We start from the raw sequence: 27,048 nt of genomic DNA, 5'->3' as shown, positions 1-27,048 counted from the left end.
GGAACACAATATGCAAAAGTTGAGATGAGTTGGAAAACATCTTTCAAGTAAATTGCTGAGTAAAAATGAAAGGAATGTAGAATATGTTTTAAACATGCATGGACCACAAAACAGCGTCAATTAAAGATTGTTTTCCAGAAAGGGGGTAAATGTTGTATTTAAAAGAAAAGATATACAGAAATTGACAGGAACATTTGTAAAGTAATGGAATTGGGAAACTTCACATCACACATGGATGATGGCAGGTGCGTTTGCTTAAACAGTAGATTGGTACTTTGTCAAGAACCATTGAGAATGAGGATAGTGTAACTAGATTAAGTTAAAGAAGTAGAAAGACTGATTCAACTAATTCTTATGGAAAGTTTTTGACATATAAGTTATAAAGAAATAAATCAAGATGATAGTGGAAGCCTTTTCTCTCTTGAACTTCATTTTGTCTTATGCCTTTGAATATCAATATGATGATGGCTCCTCAAATTGCAACTCCTTCTCAGATCTCTTTCCGAAACTCTAGTCTCGTCTCCAAACTCAACATAGAAGTCTAATAAATACCCAAACACATCAAAAGCCAAATTCCTGATTATCTCCTACTTGCCTAATTACTGCATTTTCAATTTTAAATCACACTTCATAATTTCAGTTTTTCAGAACAAAATTGTTGAAATCATCCTTGACTCCCATTTCTCATATTCGATATCACTTCTATCAAGAAATAATTCTAGTGATGAGATCCTGAATATATTTTATATTCAGAATATATTTTATATTCGGAATCTCATCACCTCTCACCACATTTTTACTATTGCCATTCAAGTTTAAGACACCATCACCTGTGATCTAAATTTTGACAATAGCATCCTAAAAGTTATCCTATTTCTACTCTTGTCCACTATGATACATTCACAACAGACAAATGAGAGACATAAAACATCACTCTCTGTTTAATACCCTGCAATTATTCTCTATTTTATCCAGAGTAAAATATCCCACAATGTCTTGCATTATCTACGTTAATTACCTATCTGATCCAGTCTTTGTCCTTTGTCCTCCTTTTCCCACTCTACTCTAATTACACAGATCTCCTTTCTGTTTCCCAACCATGCCAGACATATTCCTGTCTTGGGGTCTTTGCTCTGGCTGTTCTCTCTTTCTAGAATACTCTAAATTCCACTAACTTCCTTTATCTTCTTCAAATTTCTACTCAATTCACCTTCCTAATAAGAACTACCTTGACAAGCCAACTTGAAAAAATGTAACCTATCCCCACCACCTGGAATTCCCTAATATTTTTACCATCCTTCATTTTTCTTATTTGCATCATATTATCACCTTTTGACCCACTGTATAACTTATTTATTACATTTATTGTCCCTTATCTTTCTTTCTATGAAGATAGGAATCTTTGTTGATTTTATACACTGACATAACCCAACCACTTCAAATATTGGATGGCATATAGTGAGAAAGTAATAAATAACTGATGTTTAAATATTGAAATAAGGCCCAATGAATGTCTTATAAATTGCCAATTAAATATGCATGTATTATTAGTGTTTATGAAGTCCATGCAATTAACATTAGAGCCAGATGCTGAGAAGAATATTCTAAGTCAAGAATATTGTAATAGGAATGACTCTCCTAACAGCTGAAGCAATTTACTACACCAAAATATTTTTACACATGTTTTCTCATTTGATCTTCAAGGAAAAAAGCAAAACTTCATATTATGGTTGTATAAGAAATAGCAAGACAGTTACAGGGGATAGAGAAAGAATAAACTACCTATCCTCTGTCCCCAGAATTCATAGCAGATTAAATGTATGTACAGAACAAAGAAGGAAAAAGGGGGAAATATTTGTTAATTTATTTACAACTTCAGCAAATAACAATAGGTATAATTTCTGAGTTAAATTTTTAAAAGTAGAAATGCGCTGTTAAAAACATGTTTCAGTCCTCTTTCCCACCCTTCCCCCCAGCTAGTGAGTGCACAAACGAGAAAAGAAGAGGGCGCTCCAGGCAACAGCACTGCAGACACCATTATCCTCTGTTTCTCTGCTGCACCGACCTCAGCGTTTTGCCTGCATCCCACTAGTTTGCGGCCTAGAGATTGGTGTGTCCTTTTAATAGAAGAAAATGGAAATTGAACAGTCAGAGGAAACCTTCTCCAACACTGAGACTAATGGTGAATTTGGAAAACACCCTGCAGAAAATATGGGAGAGGAACAAGCATTTAAAAAATCTAGAAACACTGACTGAGATGGTTGAATTGCGCATTCTACTTCAGACCAAGAATGCTGGAGCAGTGATTGGAAATATTAAGGCTCTCTGTAGAGACTATAATGTCAGTATTTCAGTCCCAGACAGCAGTGGCCCCAAGCGCATATTGAGTATCAGTACTGATATTGAAACAATTGGAGAAATTCTGGAGAAAATCATCCCTTCCTTGGAAGAGGGCCTGCAGTTGCCATCACCCATTGCAACCAGACAGCTCCCACTTGAATCTGATGCTGTGGAATGTTTAAATTACCAACACTATAAAGGAAGTGACTTTGGCTGTGAGTTGAGACTGTTGATTCATCAGAGTCTGGCAGGAGGAATTACTGGGGTCAAGGTGCTAAAATCAAAGAACTTCGAGAGAACACTCAAACAATCAAGCTTTTCCAGGAAAGCTGCCCTCATTCCACTGACAGAATTGTTCTTATTGGAGGAAAACCTGATAGGGTTGTAGATTGCATAAAGATCATCCTTGATCTTATATCTGAGTCTCCCATCAAAGGACGTGCACAACCTTATGACCCCAATTTTTATGATGAAACCTATGAATATAGTGATTTTATAATGATATTTGTTGACCAGTGTGGGCATCCAATGGGATTTCCGATGCAGGAAAGAGGTGGTTTGACAGAATGCCTCCTGGTCAGGGTGGGTGTCCTATGTCTCCTTCTAGAAGAGATTATGATGATATGAGCCCTCGTCGAGGACCACCACCACCTCCTCCTGGGCGAAGTGGCCAGGGTGGTAGCAGAGCTCAGAATCTTCCTCTTCCTTCACCATCACCACCTAGAGGAAGAGATCTAATGGCCTGTGACAGAAGAGAAAGACCGGGAGACCGTTACCACGGCATGGTTGGTTTCAGTGCTGACAAAACTTGGGACTCTGCAATAGATACACGGAGCCCATCAGAATGGCAGATGGCTTATGAAACACAGGGTGGCTCTGGATACGATCATTCCTATGTAGGGTGTCGTGGCTTATATGGTGATCTTGGTAGACCTATTATTACCACTCAAGTAACTATTCCCAAAGATTTGCCTGGATCTGTCATTGGCAAAGGTGATCAGCGGATTAAACAAATCCATCATGAGTTGGGAACGTCGATCAAAATTGATGAGCCTTTAGAAAGATCCGAAGATTGGATCATTACCATTACAGGAACACAGGACCAGATACAGAATGCATAGTATTTGCTGCAGAACAGTGTTAAGCAGTATTCTCAGGAAAGTTTTTCTAAGACTAGTGAAGAACTGAAGGAGTCCTGCATCTTTTTTTTAATCTGCTTCTGTTTAAAAAGCCAACATTCCTCTGCTTCATAGGTGTTCTGCATTTGAGGTGTAGTGAAATCTTTGCTGTTCACCAGATGTAATGTTTCAGTTCTTTACAGACAGGGTCAGGAGGAGGGGAAGGGTGTCAAAAACTAACATTGAAATTTTGAAACAGCAGCAGAGTGAGTGGATTTCATTTTTGTTCATTGTTGGTGGTTTAAAAAAACTCCCCAAGTAATTATTGTGACCACCTTGCTTTGTGGTCACTGTAACATGGGGGGGTGGGACAGGGGAAAAAAATAGCAATAGTCCACATGTCCCTGGCATCTGTTCAGACCAGTGTGCAGAATGTAATGCTCTTTTGTAAGAAACTTTTTATGATTTTTAAAATAAATTTAGTGAATCTATTTTTGGTGGTCATTTTTTAAAGACATTTTTCAAGTGGTGGTTGAATTTCCCAATCAACCCCCAAACTAAGCACTAAGTTTTATTTTCAGTTTCTCTGTCAGATGTATAATTGCATCTTTTGGACATAGGCAAAATAACTTGACAAATTTAGTTCTAGTAATTTCTTGATGGTTTGAAAGTCTATTGCTGGGAAGAAATTCCATCATACATATTCATGCTTATAATAAGCTGGGGATTTTTTGTTTGTTTTTGCAAATGCTTCCCCTCACTTTTCTCCAATTTTCTATGTTAGTAGTTGTGAAGAACTAAGGTGGAGAGCAATACTACAGATTGAGTAATGGTATTAGCATATACCAGAAGCCCAACTGGCAGTAAGCTTTACTAATCAGAATAACACTTGGTTATGGAAGTGACTGATGATGAATAAATTCTGATTATTTTTACTAGATAATTTCTCAACTATAGACTTAAACTGTCAACTTTCTAGTGTCTATTAGTTAAACTTTTGTTATATATATATATATTTATATATATATATATATTCTTGCTTTTTCATTGTATGCTAATTGAAAGAAAAAGATGTAGTACCATTTTTCGGTTATATGCTGGATTGTGTAGGAAATGTTTGTGCATAATTCAAGAAAATATGAAAAAATTCCTGTGGATGTTTTATGTAGTATCTTGGCATTTGTATTGATAGTTTGAAATTCATTTCCAAATAAATAAAACTCCCATGAAAAATAAATTAGTTAAAACATGTTTCAAAAGAATTGTAATTAACAAAATCTTTGGGAAATGTCTCTGGGAAATAGAGACATCTCAGTGAGATCCTGTCTTCCATTAACTGATGTCAGAAAACCTGAATAAAAGCCAAAACATATGATAAAGAAAAAAATCCTATTAAATTTAACCTTACTTAGAACTTTCCCCTGTCTAAATCATGAGCTGGCAAATGTGTTTTTTGAGCTCACCTGATTGCAGTGTGGAAGATCTTAGCTGGGTAGAGGGTACATAAAATTATGGCTCTGAATGTGTTCAGGAATAATTCCAGACACAGTGAATACTTTGGAGAATTCAGTACTGCACATATACTGATGGTTTAGATAAAAGGACTGAAGGATTGAGTTGGGACACTTTATTATAGTCCTTGGAGACCTGTGTCTGAGGCTTTAGGAAAAGACCTTAACTCATCTTTTTCCCTTTTAGTGAGGGAGAACATGTGTCAGAGTGGATGGAAAGAAATAGAGAACGGCCTTCACTCACCTTTGCTCAAGCTTCAAATTAAATCACACCCAACTCAGTCCCACTCCAGGTTCTATCCTACTTGTCACACACCAAATTATAATTGTGCCTAAAACTAGCCCAGGTCTGATATTTCAAGGTGATAGGGTCTTGAATGGAAACATGCTTTGGATGAATCATCACTCATAGTTTAATGGGTTTTCTAAGTGGTAAAATTTGCAACTATCTCTTTCGGATAAACTATTGCCCTGAAATACTGTCTGGATACTGACTGTGAGTGTAATGCTGGCTTCACTGCTGTTGTTTATCATGATACCCAGTGTAGAACTACAGCAAGGTAAGTTGGTTTGAAGGGTTGGAGAAAGTCATGGAGTGGGAGAGCTAAAGCTGCCTGACCCTTAATTACCAAGTCTGTCTGCCCCAGGAAGTTCTAACGTGTTGGGTGTGTGTTAAATATATGCTGTCCATCCATTTCTTGGTCCTATATATCCTTCTCTGACAGCTGGAGCTGCTGATGATGCTGTTATCTGAAAGCCTGGACTTCTTGTACCTCAATCAAGTTGAAACCCCCTTTTGCTATGGTGATAGATTTCCAAACAAACTGAGAAAGCTTTTTGACAGTTAACACCTAAAACAATTTACATATATTTCTCACTGCACTTCTTACAGAGTCCAGTGACCACATCAGAGGCGGGAAATAAAGTTTAACTGCTCATGGCAGAAATGACTGAGAAGAGGTCGCTCATCAGAACATCAGGAAAATAGACCACACAGGGAGAGTTACACTAGTTGCAACTTCAGGTGATTTACTCTTCCCAGGAAAAGAATTTTTTGTCCATTCTCAACTATGCTATTTTGTAGGAAATAGGACTTGCATTGTTTGCAAGAAAAGTTAAGACACAACAAAAGGCTGTTAATGGTTTGGGAGTATGCTCAATTTAAGAAGCTTCAGACTCACAGATCCCTTTTGGTACAACTCTGTCTTTCAAGAATAGTCTCCTGTGGTCTCATCCTGTTTTTAACCAGGTCCCCTGATCTCCTCCCAACACGAGTAGTTTAGCTACCAGCTAAGGGTTTCAGTCCTCCTGTGTGTCGCTCAACTTCCTGGATTTCCCTTTTACATTTCCAGATGCTCTTCTGATCTGAACCTTGTTATCTGACCCCAAGAACTGTCATTTTTCACAACTGTAGTTGAGGTCCTTAAGGAGAATACCCCACCACCATTCGAAAGCCACAAACTCACAACTTTCACCCCTGCTTGTGTCTGTTGTGCAAAGTAAACTCTCTTGTATCTTCTATCTGCTTATTAACACTAAGTTTTCAATTTGTTTATAATTTTAGTGCTTCATGAAATCTTTTAATGTATTTCCTTTTTTATTACAGATTTTATTCTGTATCTTACATCTTATTGAGTGTTCTAAGACCACCTGGGTAGCAATTTTTCTTTCCCATATATCTCTTCAGAGATTTGCAGTCAGGGACATTTCTCAGTTGACCTTTGCCAAGCTGATTGTCCTGTTATTCAACTCTTCCTCTCAGCATAGTTTGAGTTCCTGACATTCTATGCATCTCTATCTAGGATGTGTTTTTGAATCATTTGGAATTGATCATGTTCAAGGAGACAGAGTTAATTCTATAACAGATATTATTACATCATCATAAGAGTCTAACATTTATTGCATCTTTACTATTGACAAACTCTATACTAAGAACTTTACAATTATTAATGCATTTAACCTCCATAATATCCTTTGAGTTAAATATTATTATCACAGTATTTTCTATATGTTAAAAATACCCACATCAAATTTAGGTATCCTATCTAAAAATCACACAGCTAGCAATGGTAGGAAACAAGATTAAATATAAGCCATGTGGATACTGAGACCACTTCTTTCTTTCTTTTTATATATGGATTCAAGGAGTACATGTGCAGATTTGCTACCTGAATATATAGCATAGTGGTGATGTCTGGGCTTTTAGTGTACCCATCACCCAAATACTGAACACTGTATCCAATAGGTAATTTTTCAACCCTCACCCTGCCCACCCTCCTGCCTTATAAAGTCCCTGGTGCCTATTATTTCCCTCTGTATAACCATGTATACTCATTGTTTAGTTCCCACTTATAAGTGGAAACATGCAGCATTTGATTTTCTGTTTCTGATTATTTCACTTAGGATAATGACCACCAGCTCCAACCATGTTGCTGCAAAGAACATAATTTTATTATTTTTTTATGAATGTGTAGTATTCCATGGCATATATGTACCACAGTTTTAATCCAGTCACCCATTGACAGACACTTAGGTTGGTTCTATGACTTTGCTACTGTGAATAATGCTGCAATAAACATATGACTGCCAGTGTCAATTTGATATAACAATTTCATTTCCTTTGAGTAAATCCCCAGTAGTGGGGCTTTGGTCAAATAGTAGTTCTATTTTTAGTTCTTCGAGAAATCTCCATACTGATTTTTATAGAAGTTTTAATAATTTACATTCTCACCAACAGTGTATAAGCGTTTTCTTTTCTTCACATCCTAGCCAATATCTGTTGTTTTTTCACTTTTTAATAATAGCCATTCTGACTGATATGAGATAGAATCTCAATGTGGTTTTAATTTGCATTTATCGCTGATCTTGAGAATTTTTTCATATGTATGTTGGCTGCTTGTATGTCTTCTTTTGAGAAATGTCTATTTTCTTTGCCCACTTTTTAATAAAGTTATTGTTTTTTTCTTGTTGAATTGTTTGAGTTTCTTATAGATTATGGATAGTAGTCCTTTAATGGATGAAGAGTTCACAAAATTTTTTTCCCATCTGTAAGTTTTCTATTTACTCTGTTGATTAATTCTTTTGCCATGCAAAAGCTTTTTAGTTTAATTAAGTCATATTTGTCTATATTTGTTTTTGTTAAATTTACTTTCAAGGTCTTACTCAAAAGTTCTATGCCTAGGACAAGGTTCTAAAGTTTTCTAGATTTTTTTTAGGATTTTTATAGTTTCAGGTCTTACATTTAAATCTTTAATCCATCTTGAGTTAATTTTTGTATATGGTAAAAGATATGGAACCAGTTTAATTTGTCTGCATATGACTATCCAATTTTTCCAGGACCATTTATTGAAAAGGATGCCCTTTCCCTATTGTATAATTTGGATGAATTTGGCAAAGATCAGTTTGATGTAGGTATGTGGCTTTATTCTGTGTTCTTTATTCTATTCCATTAATCTATGTGTCTATTTTTACACTAGTACCATGTTGTTTTAGTTACTATATCCTTGTAGTATAATTTGAAGTTAGGGAATGTGAAGCTTCCAGCTTTGTTACTTTTGCTTAGGATTGCTGTGGCCATTCACACTCTTTTGTGGTTCCAAGTGAATTTTAGGATTGTTTTTTCTAGTTCTACAGAAAATAATGTTGGTAATTTTATAGAAATTGCATTGAAATGCATATTGTTTTTCAAAGTATGGTCATTTTAAAAATATTGATTCTTCTGAACCATGAGAATGAGATGTTCTTCCATTTGTTCTTATGATCTGCAATTTCTTTCATCAGTTTTATAGTTCCTCTTGTAGAGATCTTTCACTTCTTTGATTAAATGTATTCCTAGATATTTTATTTTGTGTGTGTGGCTACTGTAAATGGAATTAGTTCTTGATTTGGTTTTCAGTTTGAATATCATTAGTGTAAAGAAAGGATGCTGATTTTTTGTACATTGATTTTATATGCTGAAATTTTACTGATGTTATTAATCAAGTCTATGAGTTTTTGGAGGATACTTTAGAGTTATCTAAATGTAAGACTATGTCATCAGTGAACAGAGATAATTTGACTTCCTCTTTTTCAATTTTGATGCCTTTTATTTCTTTCTCTTGCCTGGTTGCTCTGGCTAGGACTTCCAGTACTATGTTGAATAGAAGTAGTAAAATTGGGTATCCTTTTTTTTTCCAGTTCATAGGGGAAATGTTTTAAACTTTTCCTTGTTAAGTATGATGTTAGCTGCATGTCTTACAGGACTTTAATTATCTTGGGGTATCTTCCTTTGATGCCTAGGTGGCTAAATGTTTTTATCATAAAGGGCTGTTGGAATTTATCAAATGTTTTTTGTACATCTATTGAGATGCTTGTATCATTTTTCTTTGTAATTCTGTTTATGAGGTGAATTACACGTTAATTTGTGCATGTTGAACCATCCTTGCATCTCTGGAATAAAACTCACTTGACTATGATGTATTATCTTTTCAACGTGCTATTAGATTCAGTTTGCTAGTTCTTTGTTGAGGATTTTTGCATCTATTTTGCAAAAGTCATCAGTCTGTAGTTTTCTCTTTTTATTGTGTCCTTGCCTAATTATGATATCAAGGTGATACTGGTTTCATAAAACGAGTTAAGAAGGAATGCCTCTTCCTTGAATTTTTGTAATGGTTTTGGTAAGATTGGTACCGACTCTTCATTGTATGTCTGGTAAAATTTTGCTGTGAATCTATCCGGTCATGGTTGTATTGTTGTTGTTAGAAGTTTTGCTTCAATTGTATTACTTTAGTTGGTCTGTTCAGGTTTCTATTTCTTCCTGGTTTAAACTTAGGAGGTTGTTTCCTGAAACTTATTCATTTCTGCTAGGTTTTTTAGCTTGTGCACACAGACGTGCTCATAGTAACCTCTGATGATCTTTTCTATTTCTGTGGTATCAGTTGTAATGTCACCTTTGCCATTTCTGATTGTACTTATTTGAATTTTCCTTTTTTGGTTAATCTAACTCATAGTCTAACAATTTTGATTATAGTTTCAAAAAACTAACTTTTCATTTTGTCAACTTTTTTTTTTTTTTAGTCCAGCTCTGATCTTTAATATTTCCTTATTTCTGCTAGCTTTAGGTTTTGGTTTTTTTCTTGTTTTTCCAGTAGCTTGAGGTGCGATGTTAAGTTGTTAATTTGAGATCTTTCTGTCTTTTTTATACAGGCATTTAATGCTGGAAATTTTTCTCTTAGGACTGCTTTTGCTTTATTCCAGAAATTTCGGTATGCTGTGTCTCTATTTTATTTCTGTCTTAATTTTGATACTTAATCAAAGACTGTTCAGAAGCAAGTTGTTTAGTTTCCATGTATTTGTACAGTTTTGAAAGTTCCTCTTGGTATTGACATCTAATTTTATACCCCTGTGGTATGAGATGATACTTGATATATATATATATTTTTTTTTTTTTTGTAGTGTATTGGCACTTGCTTTATGGCCAAGCATATGGCCTATTTTGGAGAATGTTCCATGCTCAGATGAGAAAAAGACATCTTTTGTATTCATTGAACACTAACCTGTAAACATGTATTAGATCCATTTGGTCTAGAACCCAGTTTAAGTCCAGATTTCCTTTGTTGATTTTTCTGCCTTGATGATCTGTCTAGTGCTGTCAGTGGGAAGTTGAAGTTTCCCCAGTATTATTGTATTACTATTGTATTGTTATCCATCCACTTTCTAATGTCTAGTAGTATTTGTTTTATAAATCTTGGTGCTCTGGTGTTGGATGCACATATATTTAGGTTATTTCTATCTTCTTGTTGAATTAAATCCTTTATCATTACATAATGACTTTTTGTCTTTTTTACTGTTGTTGATTTAAAGTTTATTTTATTTGATATATGTATAGCTACTTCTGTTTATTTTTGTTTTCCATTTGTGTGTTATATCTTTTTCTACCCGATTTGTTGAGCCTTCTTTGTATCCTATATTTTAACCACCAAGTTACATTGTGCCTATACCTCCAGCAGAGAAAAGGTAACTCCTATGGTAGTAAGCCCCATACCACAGATTATTTCATGGAGAGACTAGTCAAAAAGTGCTACTATAAGTGCTAAGTAAGATTTTAAACATGTTGAAGATTCTTTCACTTATTATGTTCTTGTATCCAAAGCTCTTATGATTTCTTAGCAATTCAGAGATCTCCAGAGCTATCTTACTCTTCGCCTTTTTCAATCCCAGATAAAATGATAATTACCAGCACATAACTCCAATTAGTGCTTTCTAATAAGGCCCATTGATTAATAGGCTAGTTGGAGAAAAAGAAAGGTGAAATGCTTTCTTCTAGGCCTTTTTAACTTCAACTCCAAACATGTTTCATTCTAACAACAGCTCTGCTTCTTGTCCCTGTCATCCACAGATCTCTGGTCCTTCAGACTTAAGCCTTAGCCCAGTTTTAAATGAATACAGACAGATGACATCAAAACATGGCTTTTGATTTTTAGGCACATTTTTCCCCAGTCCAAAGTGCCTCCACACCAATAATTGATGGTTGTGACATCTTTTTTTTTTTTTCTTTCTTTTTAGGTATGTCCTGAAGCTGGCAATCTCCTTGTGCCATGGCCATACAAATAATTGTGTTTTCAATCGTTGTAATTGGTGCACTACTTAATTTGCATCATAAAAGAAGAGGTATGTGAGATCGGATTTAGTTCTTTCTAGGTTCTTGTAAGATAGTTACAGAAATGAATCTCAAATTCTCCCTGAGGCCATCTTCTTACTTTCATGTTTTGATTAAACTCATTTCTAACTTATTCTTCCTTTGATTTCTTCATGAACTTTGGTCTTCAGGTAAAGAACTGCCTATTCTGTTCCATCACATGCTCCGATCATTCTAATCATTATAAAAGTTTATTATACAAATTGGGTGATTTGTGTCATGCTCAACTAAATCAGATTTGAGGAATCAGGGGTAAAAGCACTTAGGCCACATAGTACCTGCTCCAATAATTAAATTTTTCACAAACCCAGTTGCTGAAATCACCCCATGTAATCCTAAAATCAATTTTAGCTAGTAGCTCCTGAAACAACCTGACATAACTCTAAGACTGGTTTTACCCACCACCATAACTCACCAATCAGAGCTTGCCAGCTCCTTCAAACTGCACTAGTGCCAGTGAGTCATCTTTCAAAACAATACATAGCATTTCTCTTTCTAATAAGACTCCCAACCTTCCATTTGTTCTACAGACATACCAAAGAACACCTGGTCTGTGTGTATGCCCCAAATTGAAATTCTTACTTCCCAAAATAAAATGTTAATTTAGAAATTTGTCTTTATATTTTAACTTTGACACCATCAAGCTTTCACTCACATGCAGAGACACACACATGCACACAGTTGTGTGTACATGTGTACTCTTTCATTCTCCTCTCCTCTTTAAAACTATATCAAGTTTTCACTTCCTCAACCTCTCACTCTTTAGAGAACCATTATTTTTCTGAATTCCTTGAGACCATGTGTATACTCCAGGTGATAGTATATTGTATCATTACTATTATTCAGCTATTTCAGATATCTCTCACCTGTTCAAAGGCCCTGAGCATCTCAAGATTAGGAAAAGTACCACCTCTACTCATGTTCTAATCATAGCACATGACTTGCCTGCTGGTATTTATCTTTTTATTTAAATAGTCATTCATCCAGCAAATGTTTGATGATAAATAACTTTAGTTTAATAACTGTAGTTGATGTAAGAAAGTAATTTCTAATAGGCATACATAGCTATCCAATAATGAAAGAGGTGCCCTCTCTGTGGAAATCAGTGTGGCAATTCCTAAAAGCTCTGAAAATCGACCTTCTATATGACCCTGCAATCACCCTACTGGGAATATACCCTGAAGAACTCAAATCACTCTATTAAAAAGACACCTGCACACGTATGTTCATCACAGCATTGTTCACAATAGCAAGATCATGGAACCAACCATGCTGTCCATCAAAAGAGAACTGGATTTTTTTAAATGTGGTACATATACATGATGGAATATCATGCAACCATAAAAAAGAACAAAATCTTGAATTTCGCAGCAACCTGGATGGAATTAGAGTTTATAATACTGAGTGATCTCTCACAGAAACAAAGATCTGAGTATCACATGTTCTCACTCGTAAGTGGACCTTGAACAACTATTATAATGCTTTAAGAAAAGGTTTGACAGTGACAGGAAACTATGGGGGGCAGGGAGAGGAAGGGAGGTGGGATTAATGGTAGTCAATATCTGTCTGGGGACGGGGGAGCACACCTCATCAACAAGGGTACCTGCACAATGCATATTTGTATACCCAACCCTTAACTGTACCCCACAATTTTAAAATAAAAAATACATATTAGAAAAAAAAAGAAAGAGGTACCCTAATTGTTGGCAATAGCACTGCCATCACAAAATACATTAACAAATATTATGAGACAGTGATGTTTCTCACCTTAGAACCGCCCAGAAAAGATATTTTAAAGGAGACTACTGCTTCAGATGACAGACTCAGATTAGGTCTTCAGCACCAGACAACACAGACAAAGGCATAGTGTATCTATCCTTCAGATTTTGGCCAATCAGAGCAAATACCATATTGCTTAAGTTAAAAAATGGGCATCTGTTTCTGGAACACAAACATTGAAGAGCCCCCAGAATGACTGGTCACATGCAACAAACCCAGACATCAAGACATTAATGGAGAGAATTTAAAAAATTGAGGAGAGAAAAGAGGAAAATAGGAAGGAGCTGATGTCAGAAATAACAGCAGTAAAGAATACTGTGATGGAAATGAATAACAGACTAATAAGCATGGAAAGTAGAATTAGCCAAGCAGAAGAAAGAATCTCAGAGCTCGAAGACCAAAACACAGAACTAACCCAAACTGTCAAAAGCATAGAAAAGAAGCTCAAAAAGACTGAACAAAACCTGCAAGAGATGAATGGTCACTTCAAGAGACCAAACCTAAGAGGAACTGGGCTTCCTGAGGCAGAGAGAGAAACAGAAGCCACACTGGAACAAACATTTCATGAAATCATTCAAGAAAACTTCCCTCATCTCATCAAGGATGAAAAAATTCAAACACAAGAGATTCAGAGAACCCCTGCAAGACAACAAATGAGAAGACCAACTCCCAGACACATAATAATTTGCCTAAACAAAGTAGCTATAAAGGAAAAAAATCCTAAAGGCAGTAAGAGAAAAAGGCCAGTCTACCTACCAGGGAAGACCAATTAGAATAGCAGCAGATTTATCTACAGAAACCCTTCAGGCTAGGAGAGCCTGGAGCCCTATCTTCAAATTTCTAAAAGATAAACAATTTCAACCAAGAATAACCTACCCAGCCAAACTAAGCATCATTAGTGAGGGAAAATTGAAATCTTTTCCAGATATCCAATCCCTAAGAAGCTACACTGCCACCAGACCACCTCTACAAGAAACACTTAAGAAAGTACTGAACACAGAAGAAAAAGAAAAAAGACAACAACATTCTTCACAAGAGTACAGGCAAAAGATTAAAAACACACATGAGCCAACTCCAGATCCCAAAGAAAGACAACAAACAAACAGGAACAACTCTGTAAGAACCTTATGACAGGGATCAACTCTTGCATTTCAATTATTAGCCTAAATGTGAATGGACTAAATGCACCACTGAAAAGATATAGAATGGCAAAAAGGATAAAATATCATCAGGCAACAATCTGTTGCCTTCAAGAGACTCATCTCACTAGAAAGGACAGCCACAGACTCAAATTAAGAGGATGGGAAACAAACTTTCAGGCGAACGGAATACAAAAGAAAGGAGGAGTAGTGATCTTAATTTCAGACAAAATACCCTTCAAGCTATTAAAAATCAAAAAAGATACAGAAGGCCACTACATAATGATAAAAGGCTCAATCAATCAACAAGAAATATCTATCCTAAACATATATGCACCCAACATAGGAGCACCAACTTTCATAAAGCAACTTCTAGAAAAACTAAAGAAGTATATTGACTCTAACAACATCATAACTGGGGACTTTAATACCCCACTCACAACCCTAGACAGATCATCAGGACAAAAAAATCAGCAAGGAGATTCGGAACCTCAATGTGACTTTGGACCAAATGGACTTAATTGATACCTACAGAACACTTCATCCAAAGAACACAGGATATACATTCTACTCATCACCACATGGAATGTATTCTAAGATCGACTACGTAATTGGCCACAAATCAAGCATAAGCAAATTTAAAAGGACGGAAATTCTACCATGCACCTTCTTGGGCCACAGTGGAATAAAAATAAACATTGACACCAACAAAGTCCCCCCAAAACCCACAAAGACATGGACACTAAACAGCATGATGCTAAACAACTCCTGGGTCAATGATGAAATCAAAACAGAGATCAAAAGATACCTGGAAACAAATGAAAATGAAGAAACATCTTACCAAAATCTCTGGGATGCCTTGAAAGCTTTAGTAAGAGGGGAATTTATATCCCTGCAAACACACATGAAGAAAATGGAAGGAACACAAATTAACAACCTAACAAGCCACCTAAAAAAGCTGGAAAAGCAAGACCACAAAAACCCTAATTTCAGCAGAAGAATCCAGATCACCAAAATAAAAGCCCAAATCCCAGGACATAGAAGACAAAAAGATAATACAAAAAAATCAATGAAACAAAAAGTTGGTTCTTTGAAAGGATAAACAAGATCGATGGGTCCCTAGCTACACTGACCAAGAAAAAACGAGAAAAAAAATCAAATAAGCACAATCAGAAACACAAAAGATGAAGTCACATCTGACCCTGAAGAAATACAAAAAGATCATTAGAGACTACTGTGTACACTTGTATGGAAACAAACTTGAAAACCTTAAAGAAATGGAGGACTTTCTGATATCACACAACCTACCTAGATTGGAACAAGAAGAAATAGAGACCCTAAACAGACCAATAACAATCAAGGAAATTGACTACGTAATAAGAAAACTTCTTACAAAAAAAACCCCTGGTCCAGATGGCTTTTCAGCAGAATTCTACAAGACATTTAAAGATTAGATTATACCAATTCTACTGAAGGTATTCCAGGCGATTGAAAAAGATGGAACTCTCTCCAAATCATTTTATGAAGCCAACATCACATTGATACTCAAGCCAGGTAAAGATCCAACAAAGAAAGAGAACTACAGGCCAATATCTTTGATGAACATAGATGCTAAAATTCTCAACAAGATCCTAGCAAACCGAATTCAACAATACATCTCAAAAATCATCCATCATGACCAAGTAGGCTTCATTCCTGGGAAGCAAGGCTGGTTCAACATTTGTAAAATCATAAATGTTATTAAATACATCAACAGATTTTAAAACAAAAACCATATGATTATATCATTAGATGCAGAAAAAGCTTTTGATAAAATCCAGCACCCCTTCTTGATAAAAACCTTGAACATCTAGGCATATGGGGAACATACCTCAAAATAGTAAAAGCCATCTACAAGAAACCCACAGCCAGCATACTCCTAAAAGGGCAAAAATTGGAACCATTTCCCCTGAAAACTGGAATAAGACAACGATGCCCACTCTCACCCCTCATGTTCAACATAGTATTGGAAGTCCTGGCTTGAGCAATCAGAGAAGAGGAGGCAATCAGGGGTATCCAAATAGGAAAGGAGGAAGTCAAGTTATCTCTCTTTGCAGATGATATGATTGTGTACCTTGAAAACCCAAGAGAAACTGTCAAAAACCTCCTTATACTCATAAAGGCCTTTGGCAAAGTCTCAGGATACAAAATAAATGTACAAAAGACAATTGCATTTCTCTATACCAATAATAAACAAACAGAAATCCAAATAAAAAACACAATTCCATTCACAATAGCCACCAAAAAAAATGAAATACCTTGGCATCTTCCTAACTAGAGACGTGAAAGATCTTTACAATGAAAATTACAAAACACTGCTCAAAGAAATCAAAGATGACACAAACAAGTGGAAAAATATCCCATGCTCATTGATTGGAAGAAACAACATTGTGAAGAAGTCCATCTTACCTAAGGCAATCTACAAATTCAATGCAATACCCATCAATTTACCAGCAACATTCTTCTCAGACCTAGAAAAGACAACACAGGAATTCATATGGAAACACAAACATCCAAGAATAGCCAGAATAATCCTCAGCAAAAAAATCAAAGCAGGTGGTATCACATTAACAGACTTCAAACTTTACTATAAAGTTACAATCATCAAAACACCTTGGTATTGGAATAGGAATAGAAATATAGATCAATGGAATAGAATTGAGATTCCAGAAGCAAAACCTCAATTTATCAACCAACTCATCTTCAACAAGGCCTCCACCACCTACCACTGGGGAGAGGAGAATCTATTCATTAAATGGTGCTGAGAAAACTGGCTGACCACATGCAGAAGATTGAAACAGGACTCCTATCTATCCCCATGCACAATGGTTAACTCCAAATGGATCAGAGACCTAAATGTATAACCTCAAACCATAAGAACTTTAGAAAATGAAGGAAATACCCTCATGGAAATCGGAACTGGCATCCAATTCCTGAACAAAACTCGAAACCCACAGGTCATAAGAGAGAAGATAGACAAGTGGGACCTTATTAAACTGACAAGCTTCTGCAAAGCCAAAGAAACCAAGAGAGCTGGGAGATAGCCTACAGACTGGGAAAAACTATTTGCCAACACCAGGTCTGACAAATGCTTAACATCCTGTACCTACAAGGAACTAAAACGTGCTAAAAAGAAAAAAAACAAACAACCCCGTTATCAAATGGGCAAAAGAAATGAACAGACACTTCACAAAAGAGGACATCCGAGCAGCCAACAAACACATGAAGAAATGTTCAACCTCACTAATCATCAGGGAGATGCAAATCAAAACCACACTGAGATACCACCTAACTCCAGTCAGAATGGCAATTATCAACAACTCAAAAAATAACAGCTGCTGGAGAGGGTGTGGCGTAAAGGGAGCACTTCTACACTGTTGGTGGGAGTGTAAACTAGTGCAACCTCTGTGGAAAGCAGTGTGGCGATTCCTAAAAGCTCTAAATATCAACCTCCCGTATGACCCTGCAATTCCCCTACTGGGAATATACCCTGAAGAACTCAAATCACTCTATAAAAAAGATACCTGCACACGTGTGTTTATCTCCGCATTGTTCACAATAGCAAGAACCTGGAAACAACCATGCTGCCCATCAAAAGAGGACTGGATTTAAAAAATGTGGTACATATACATGATGGAATACTACACAGCCATAAAAATGAACAAAATCATGAATTTCGCAGCAACCTGGATGGAACTAGAGTCTATAATACTGAGTGACCTCTCACAGAAACAAAGATCCGAGTATCACATGTTCTCACTCATATAATGGACCTTGAACATCCAATGTAATACTATAAGAAAATGACTGATGGTACTGGGAAACTATGGTGGGGATGGGATTAATAGTAGCAAATATCTGTCTGTGGATGGGGAAACACCTCTTATCAACAGGGTGCCTGAATGAAACGTAATTGTACACCTAACCCTTAACTGTACCCCACAAAACCATAATAAAAAATATTGATTAAAAAAAAACTGGGCATCTGCCTCCTCACAATCCTATTCCAGCCTTAGCCCAAAGGTACTCATCTTCAGCATCATCCAAATAGCTAAACCTACTTCTCCACAACCCTCATGCAAATGAAGCCATAAGAACCTGAAAAGTAAATCTATTTCAGATGCAAAATTCCATTTGAATACTATGTGTTTAGAAGATATGACTATGATGGTGTGTTTGATAACAATCTTTGTCACCATATTCATTTCCTTGATCTACTTCGGATTGAGAGGTAAATGGAAAGAGAAAGGTGGTAATTCAGAGGCGTATGGATCTCCATATGCCCAGAGGGGCAACCTCTCTGGTCCCTGTGCCTTAATAACTGGACAAAAAACACAAAGACCTGTGTTCTATGCTAGAACTTCCTGATCGCAGCCTTCTTGAGGCTCCTAGGGTTTCTACCAGTACCAGTTTAAATGACTCAAATTCAATAACTTCTCATTTCTGACTGCACAATTGTGACAACTCACTCAGGAAAACTTGGAAGGCCCAGCTGTTTCACAAGACGAAGCATTTGCTACAGCTTTCTGCATTTCAAGCTCTTTGCAAGGCTTCCATGGTTTCTTTTCTATTGATCTCAAAGACAGAATTGAAAATTTAATATCATAGTTTTTTCTTTCAGAAACATACAAGTGTCCACAGGGGCTGGATTAGGAACATTTCTGAACCTGTGATCATAGAAGGGCATATATCTTTGAAACATCTTCTAACTCATGCCCAAAGTTAAAACTCCTGGCTTTATTGTGTAACTATAATTTCTTCATGAAAAGGAAAGGGAATATAGAATTAGTGACCCACAAAGGAAAATGTTAATATGAATTTTGTGTTCTACTTGTAATTTGCAATCCTAAAAACTTCTATTAAAAAGTGTATGCATGGTTAAACCAATTAACACTCTTGTTTACCAACAGGCTTTTCCCCCAAAACACGGTGCAAACCTATGGTGAGTTATTATAGACAAGACTTTTATTTAAGCAAAAAGATTCCATTTAGAACCACAAAAAATGGTCTACTTTGTTTCTTCTTCTTGCATCCACTGACTCTGAACTTTCTCTAGACCTCCTGTAGGGAACTGCCAGATGTTGAGTTGGTTGATTTGGACAAGCCAAATTAAAAGTAACAGTGAAGTCTGTATTCAGTTAATGCAGTAGTAAAAGAAAAAGGCCAAAAAAGAAAGTACTGCTGGTTCCCCACTGTCTCACTTTCCCCAGTGCCATAGCACTGGACAGGGGTCAGGGGCCATCAGTGCAGATGGGGGAAGCTGACTTACTACAAAGAGCTCCTGTCATTTTATAATCTAGGAGGAGGAGCGAGAGGATACTGGAAAGAGGTAGGAATGAGTCAGAGTGATAAGAGTTTTAGTTAAGACTTCCAGCAAAAAGAAGGCCTCATCAGAGGTGACTGAGATGCATCTCAGCTGAGCCTCCAGACCAGGAGGCCTCCAAGAGGAGGTTCCTGGACTAAGAAAATATATGAGCACGGCTGTCTGAGGGTGGATCTGAGTGCGGGACTGCAACTCCCTCCAGAAACTGCAAAGTACTAGCTTTCATGAAGAACAGATTTCTCCTGTGAGGCCTGCTAGGCAAAGCCTTTGTAATTTCCTGTGCTTGAGTATCACACATAGGATTTTGGCCTAGAGTCAGACTCTTCATTGCCTTTCCAATGTTGAGAGACATCCATGCACTGAGATAAGACAAATGCAAGGGACAAGAATGTGCTGATGCAATACATGTTTGTAGTCCTCATGCCAAGTTTCTGCCACCAAGAAAAACAACCCAATCATTATCCTTGCAAAAATAGGCTAGGATTAATGCTAGAGGGAAGTAGTATGGAATCTGTAGCCAAAATTCTTTACCTCAACTCACATTTACCTCTTGACCCAATAAGATTAAAAGCAGGATTACAGTCAAGGAGAAGTTTTACTTTCTCTCACAGTTGAGGAGTCCACAGGAGTTTAGAAAACTAATCTTGTTTTCAGGTTCTTGCAGCTGCATAAGCCTTTTCTTGTTGCTGCTCTCTTTGTCCTATTGAGACCAATGAGTAAGTGGTTTTAGCCATTCTAAGATTTTATTGACTTACCATTTTTTGTCTCAGAATTCTCTGAAAAAAAAGTCAAGATAATACATTAATTGCTTTGAACTCAAGATTACACAATGCAATGTTCTACAAAGACCAAGTTACTCTATCATTATTCAGGCTCTACTAGTATGTATCACATAGCTAATATTGCATTGTTATATAGCAACAACCTTACAATAACAAGGCCAAAGTTGAAAATGGTCAAAATTTACTACAGATTGAAGTGACATAAATTGACTGCTAAATTTTTAAATGAAAAAATAATAATCATTTGCCATAATGAGATCAATTTTATTTTACAAAGATAAAATAATTTTTCCAAATATGTATATATTATCTACATTTTTTCCTAATATTTTCTTTATTTCTGCTAGGTTTCTATTGAGTTTTGAGATGAATCTCATTGATTTTTAGTACTGCATTCTCTGGACCTTTTCAATGAATGAGTTTAGTTAGAAAGTTGATTATTCAAATTCTAAGTCTTTAAGTTTCACAGTTTTGCAAGTTGCGATCAAGAGGATGAATAAGAATATTTAGAAAAAAATGTTTAAAATTTAAAAGTAAATTCAGACTCCGCCTAAACTTGCATCTTGCAATATAAGCACCAACTTAATTTTGCAATAGCCTTCCCCAAGCAAGTAAACAAACCATACAAAGATTGACTATTATTATAGAATATGGGGAGATAGAAAATGACAGTCAGAAACAGAGACAAACAGACACACACATAGACACAGAGATAGAGAATATCCATTGATTACAATTTCACCAGAATATCCATTTACTTCAGTTGCACAGTAATAATATGAAAATTAAATCAGGTTTTTTTCTAGGATGACTTGATTCCTTATATTTCAACAGCAAATATTTTCCTCTAATCAATTTAAGCTATAGAATTCAAATTAATCAATTTCCAAATAAGGTTCCTTTTCTTGTGACTTTTCTAAAAATATCTTTGGTATCTCAGAAAATATCAATAGGTTCTCAAACATGTTCTTATCTCCACTACTTGCCTTTAATAAGATGTGATTTTACAATGCCTTAAGTAAATTTTATTTTCTTAATAGATCATCTACAAAGTAGAGGGATTGAACAGGCATTAAACTTCTCATCTGGAACTCTGGATTGAAAGACTACAGCAGTACAATATGCTAAGGGTGCAGAAGAAAATGATTGTGGGCCCACACTTGTATACATGGCCAAATAATTGCCATGTGAAGAGTAAATAAAATGTATTTGGTTATTCAAATTTATATTATATTTGTAGTTCTTGTACAAACTGTTCACTCAAAACATATAATCAGTAGATAACTTAGGATAATAACTGGATTGAAGTCAATAATATGCATGGCAAAATGGAAAAAATCTTCTGAAAGTAGAAATAAATCTATATCAGTAATTAAAGGTCATATTGATGAAGAATTAAACATGTTAGTTAAAAGAAAACAATTCTCAAATCTATGATGTTTGTAAGAGACTTAACTAAAATATTTAACAGAAAATTTAAAAATACAGGGATTCAAAGACAAAATTTATGCAATTTCTACCAAAAGATATGTGAGAAATATCTTAATATTAAGGAATAATATGTTTAGAAATAAATTATTAGGGATAAGGAGGTCAATCACAAAATAAAGAACGATACATCAAAACCTTTTTAAAATTATTGCACAATACACATACATATTAATGTACTCAAATCTAGAAAGAGAATACTTAAAGAATGCAAGTAAAAATATATAGCTCTGTATGCATCTATAACATTTTAATATTTCTTTTTTGGGAATTGACGGATCAAACAATAGTTCCTACTTCATAGGTTCTTGGTGATGACCTGATTTAATATTTGTGTAATACTTACCACAGATCCTGGTGCCAAAGAAACTTTATTTATAAAATAAAAGTAAGTAAAACATATGAAAATTGTCTTTTAAAAGGTATTGGCAGGGGTGGGACACTACCGGGGGGGCACATAACATCAGTAAGGATACCCACATTTTACCCGTACAATGGCCATGTATGTACCTAACCCTGAATTGTCCACATTTTTTAAATTAAGTTAAATTAAAAAAATAAAATAGTCTTTAAAATCACTATTTAGATTAATTAAATTCAAAACAATGAGACTTTATCTCATCACTATTATGCTAGCCAACAGTTAAAAACTTCAAGCTTTGATGATTATTTGGAGAAATGGGAACACATATATTCCTGATTTGAAAATAGATTAATATAAGCAAATCGTAGATAAAATTATCAATAATTAATAAAAATTCTTATAAGGACATATTGCATTTTTGTTTTTCCACTTATTAGGCTAATTAACTGTTGCAGTTCTGAATGGAATAGTAAAAAGAAAGAGGAAAAAACAATTTTTAAGATGAAAATAAAATTCAAAAAATAAATAGATTTCCTTGCATTATCATGACTATCTTACACAGACATTGTTGGGTAAGAAAAAGTGTGTTTTAAAGGGAATTTTAAAGTTTAATAATAATGATATAAATAGAAATAATATAAAACAATGAGATATGAAATATATATTTATAAACACACACACACACTAAATACAAAAATATGCACACCAAATTCCAAATAGTTGTTTCTGGAAAAGTGAATAAGGAAAATAAATTCTTATTAGACATTTGGCTGAACTGGCAAGCTATTACTTCAAATAAAGATATATGAGACAAATTGTATTCTCTGGTTAATTTTGTTGATTGCTAAATAGTTTTAAAATTCAAGAACATTTATTCAAAAACATTTACTATTGTGAACAATGCCGTGATAAACATACGTATGCAGGTATCTTTTTTATAGAGTGATCTGAGTTCTTCCAGGTATATTCCCAGTAGGGGGATTGCAGGGTCATATGGAAGGGCAATTTTTAGAATTTTTAGGAATCACTACACTGTTTTCCACAGAGGCTGTGCTAGTTTACACTTCCACCAACAGTGTAGAAGTGTTCCCTTTTCACTACATCCACTCTAGCATCTGTTATTTTTCGAGTTATTGGTGATAGTCATTCTGACTGGAGTTAGGTGATATCTCAACCAACCATGCTGCCCATCATGTACACAATGGAATATTATGCAGACATAAAGAAGAATAAAATCATTTGTAGCAACCGGGATGGAATTAGAGTTTATAATACTGAGTGATCTTTCACAGAAACAAAGATCTGAATATCACATGTTCTTACTTATAAGTGGACCTTGAACAACTACTATAATACTATAACAAAAGAATTGGCAGGGAAACTGCGGGGCCTGGGGGGCGCGGCGGGGAGGTGGGATTGACACTAGTCGAGATCTGCCTGGGGAGGTGGGGCACACCTCATCAACAAGGGTACCTGCACAATGAATATTTGTATACCTAACCCTGAATTGTACTCCACAATTTTAAAATATATATATAATAAAATAAAATAAAACATTTACTAGCTGGGCTCGGTGGCTCAGCCTGTAATCCCGCGCCTTTGGGACGCTGAGGTGAGTGGATTGCCCGAGCCCACGGGTTCGAGACCCACCTGGGCAGTGAGACCTCGTCTCTACAATAAATCAAAAAATCAGCTGGGCGTGGTAGTGCATGCCTGTAGCTCCGGCTACTTGGAAGGCTGAGGCGGAAGGATCGCTGGAGCCCAGCAGGTCGAGGCTGTGGTGGCCGGGAGTGGCCACTGCACTCCAGTCTGGGCGACAGAGTGAGACTCCAACTCAAAAAAAAAAAAAAAAAAAACATTTACTGAACCTTGATAAGAATAGTAGGAGTCTGTGGCATTTTTGCCAGGAGCTCCCAGCTTCTATCATACACCCAAGTTCCATGACACAAAAGTTTCACCATAGAAAAGAAGTGTAAGCCTTAAAAATTGGCACCTCCACTTCTTTGTCAGTGAAGAACACTTTATTTGGGGCAAAGCATTGAAAAGTCCAGCGATATTGTAGAAAACAGTAAAGAGCTCAAGGGAAAACTAACATTTTAGCCATGCTAGTATGAGGAAACAACAAAATGGCATACTAGTCAGAAATTTAATAGAGATTCGTGAAAAGTGGCATCCAAAGGGGACCTTGCTAAAATTACACTTATACCGTGGAAGACAAGATTCTGCAGTAGGGCAGCAGGTAGGGGGAAAAGAGATCATAACTCATATTTATTGCAATACATTATGTAAAATGCCCAGTTTCAACAAGCAATTATAAGGCATGCAAAGAAATAGAAAAAAAAGTATCCTGTGTATACAAAACAAAGCAGACAATAGAAATTGTCTTTGAAGTGACCCAAATGTATTATTGTTGTGTTCAAAGAGCTGAACAAAAATTTTAAAGAATTAAAGTGAATTGTAATAACAATGACTTATTCCCAAGTAGAGATTATTAATAAAGAGATACACACACACAGACACACGCACACACACACACACACATACATATATGTGCAACAAAATCACAAATAACAATTGTGGAGGTGAAAAATAAAATAACTGAAATTAAAAATCCACTGGAGGAGGCTGAATGCAGCAGCTCACGCCTGTAACCTCAGGACTTTGAGAGGCCAAGACAGACAGATTGTTTGAACCCAGGGATTGAAGACCAGTCTGGACAACATACTGAGACCTTGTCTCTACCAAAAAAAAAATTTAATTAGTCAGGCAGAGTGGCACATGCCTGTAGTCCCAGCTACTCCGAAGACTGAGATGGGAGGTTCACTTGAAGCTGAGGTGAGCCATAATTATGCCTGCATTCCAACCTGAACCATAGAGTGAGACCTGTTTAAAAAAAAAGTACTAGAGGGACTCAATACAGAATTGACCAAGCAGAAGAAAAACTCAGTGAACTTGAAAATACTTCAATAGATATTACACTGTCTGAAGTACAAAAATGTGATGGAAAACAATCACACATTAAAGGAGCTCAAAAAGCTCCACGTAGCATAAACATGAAAGGATCCATGCATCATTGTCAAATTGTTGAAGCAGAAAGAAAATTTCTGAAAGTAGAAAGATGAATAAGACTCATCACATAAAAGGGAACCACACTGTTGATGGCTTACTTCTTATCAAAAACAATAGAGAAGGTGATGAGATGAAGTCTTCAAAATGCTGATAGAATTCCAAAGAATTTACATATGTTTTTTGAATTCTCTGTTTTTATATCTAGAGAATGAGAACATAGAGCCATCATACATTACAGTCTTTCCTTTTTACTCTCCTTTTAAAATCTTTATTGAGTTATAACTGATGTACATATTTAAGATGTATAATTTGATGTATTTTGACATATCTGTACACCCTTTAAACTATAATTACAATCAATATTAATTAATTCCAAAATTTTCCTTATGCTTCTTGATAATCAATTCCTCACTATCTCTTCAACACCAACTTCAGACAACCACTGATCTGCTTTCTGTCACTTGAGATTAATGTGCATTTTCTATAATATTATATGAATGAAATCATAAAATACATTCTTGTTTTTGTCTGACTTCTTTTGGCCAGAATAATGATTTTCAAATTCACCCTTATTGTTTTATGTATAGCTGAAGAGTTTTCCATTGTATGAATATTTCATACAATGTGATGAGTCTGATTAACCATTCAGCTTTGGGGTCATTTCTATATTTTTGCTGTTACATAGAGCTGCTATGAACATTTGTGTACAAGTTTTTATATGGGCACATATATCATTTTCTTTGGTTAAATATGTAGAACTAGAATGTCTCTGTCATATGGCATGTGTATGCTTAACTCTTTATGAAAATGACAAAATTTTTCTTACATAGTGATTGTACTATTTGAATGTGTCCCTACCAGCAGTGTAAGAGAGTTTGTATTGTTCCACATCCTGGTCCATGTTTGTTTTGCCAATCTTTGTATTTTTAACCATACCAGTAGGGTTTGCATACTGGTATTTCACAGTGGTTTTAATTTGCTTTTTAATTTAATTTTCTTTAAGGACAAATGATACTAAAGGTTTTTCATGGGCTAACCCTCATGTAACTTTTATTTCAAAAGTAACTACTACATGTAAGGGTCATTACCAGTAGTTATATGACTCTCTTTTCAGTCTTTCTGGTTTTCTAAAGCTTATTCTTTGGTAGATTTCCCAGGAAAAATCCCCCAGGATAGACTCTTGTAAACAATATTAAAACCAGATTACTGTCAGACATTCTAACAGTAATAATTTACACCAGAAGAAAATAATATGACATATGTAAGATACTCAAGGCAAGTAAAGGTGAACCAAAAATTTATAAGCAGATAAATTACTTTGAACCATGAAATATAAGGACAAGCTACATAACCATTCAATATTTTTCCAATTTTTTTTTCTGTATCTGAAATGATCTGAGTTAGGGAATCATATAACAAT

General features: G+C 35.6%; 1 pseudogene; it reads left to right on the top strand.

The window, feature by feature from the left end:
- The first annotated feature begins 2,100 nt into the window (after positions 1-2,100).
- LOC103254199 lies at positions 2,101-3,593 on the top strand (annotated as a pseudogene).
- The last annotated feature ends 23,455 nt before the right edge of the window (positions 3,594-27,048 follow it).

The sequence above is a fragment of the Carlito syrichta genome, unplaced genomic scaffold (assembly GCF_000164805.1).
Source record: "Carlito syrichta isolate Samal-C Ts95f unplaced genomic scaffold, Tarsius_syrichta-2.0.1 Scaffold273044, whole genome shotgun sequence".
Classification (NCBI taxonomy): domain Eukaryota; kingdom Metazoa; phylum Chordata; class Mammalia; order Primates; family Tarsiidae; genus Carlito; species Carlito syrichta.
The sequence above is the reverse complement of the archived record's forward strand: the minus strand, read 5'-3'. Positions and strand labels throughout refer to the sequence as shown.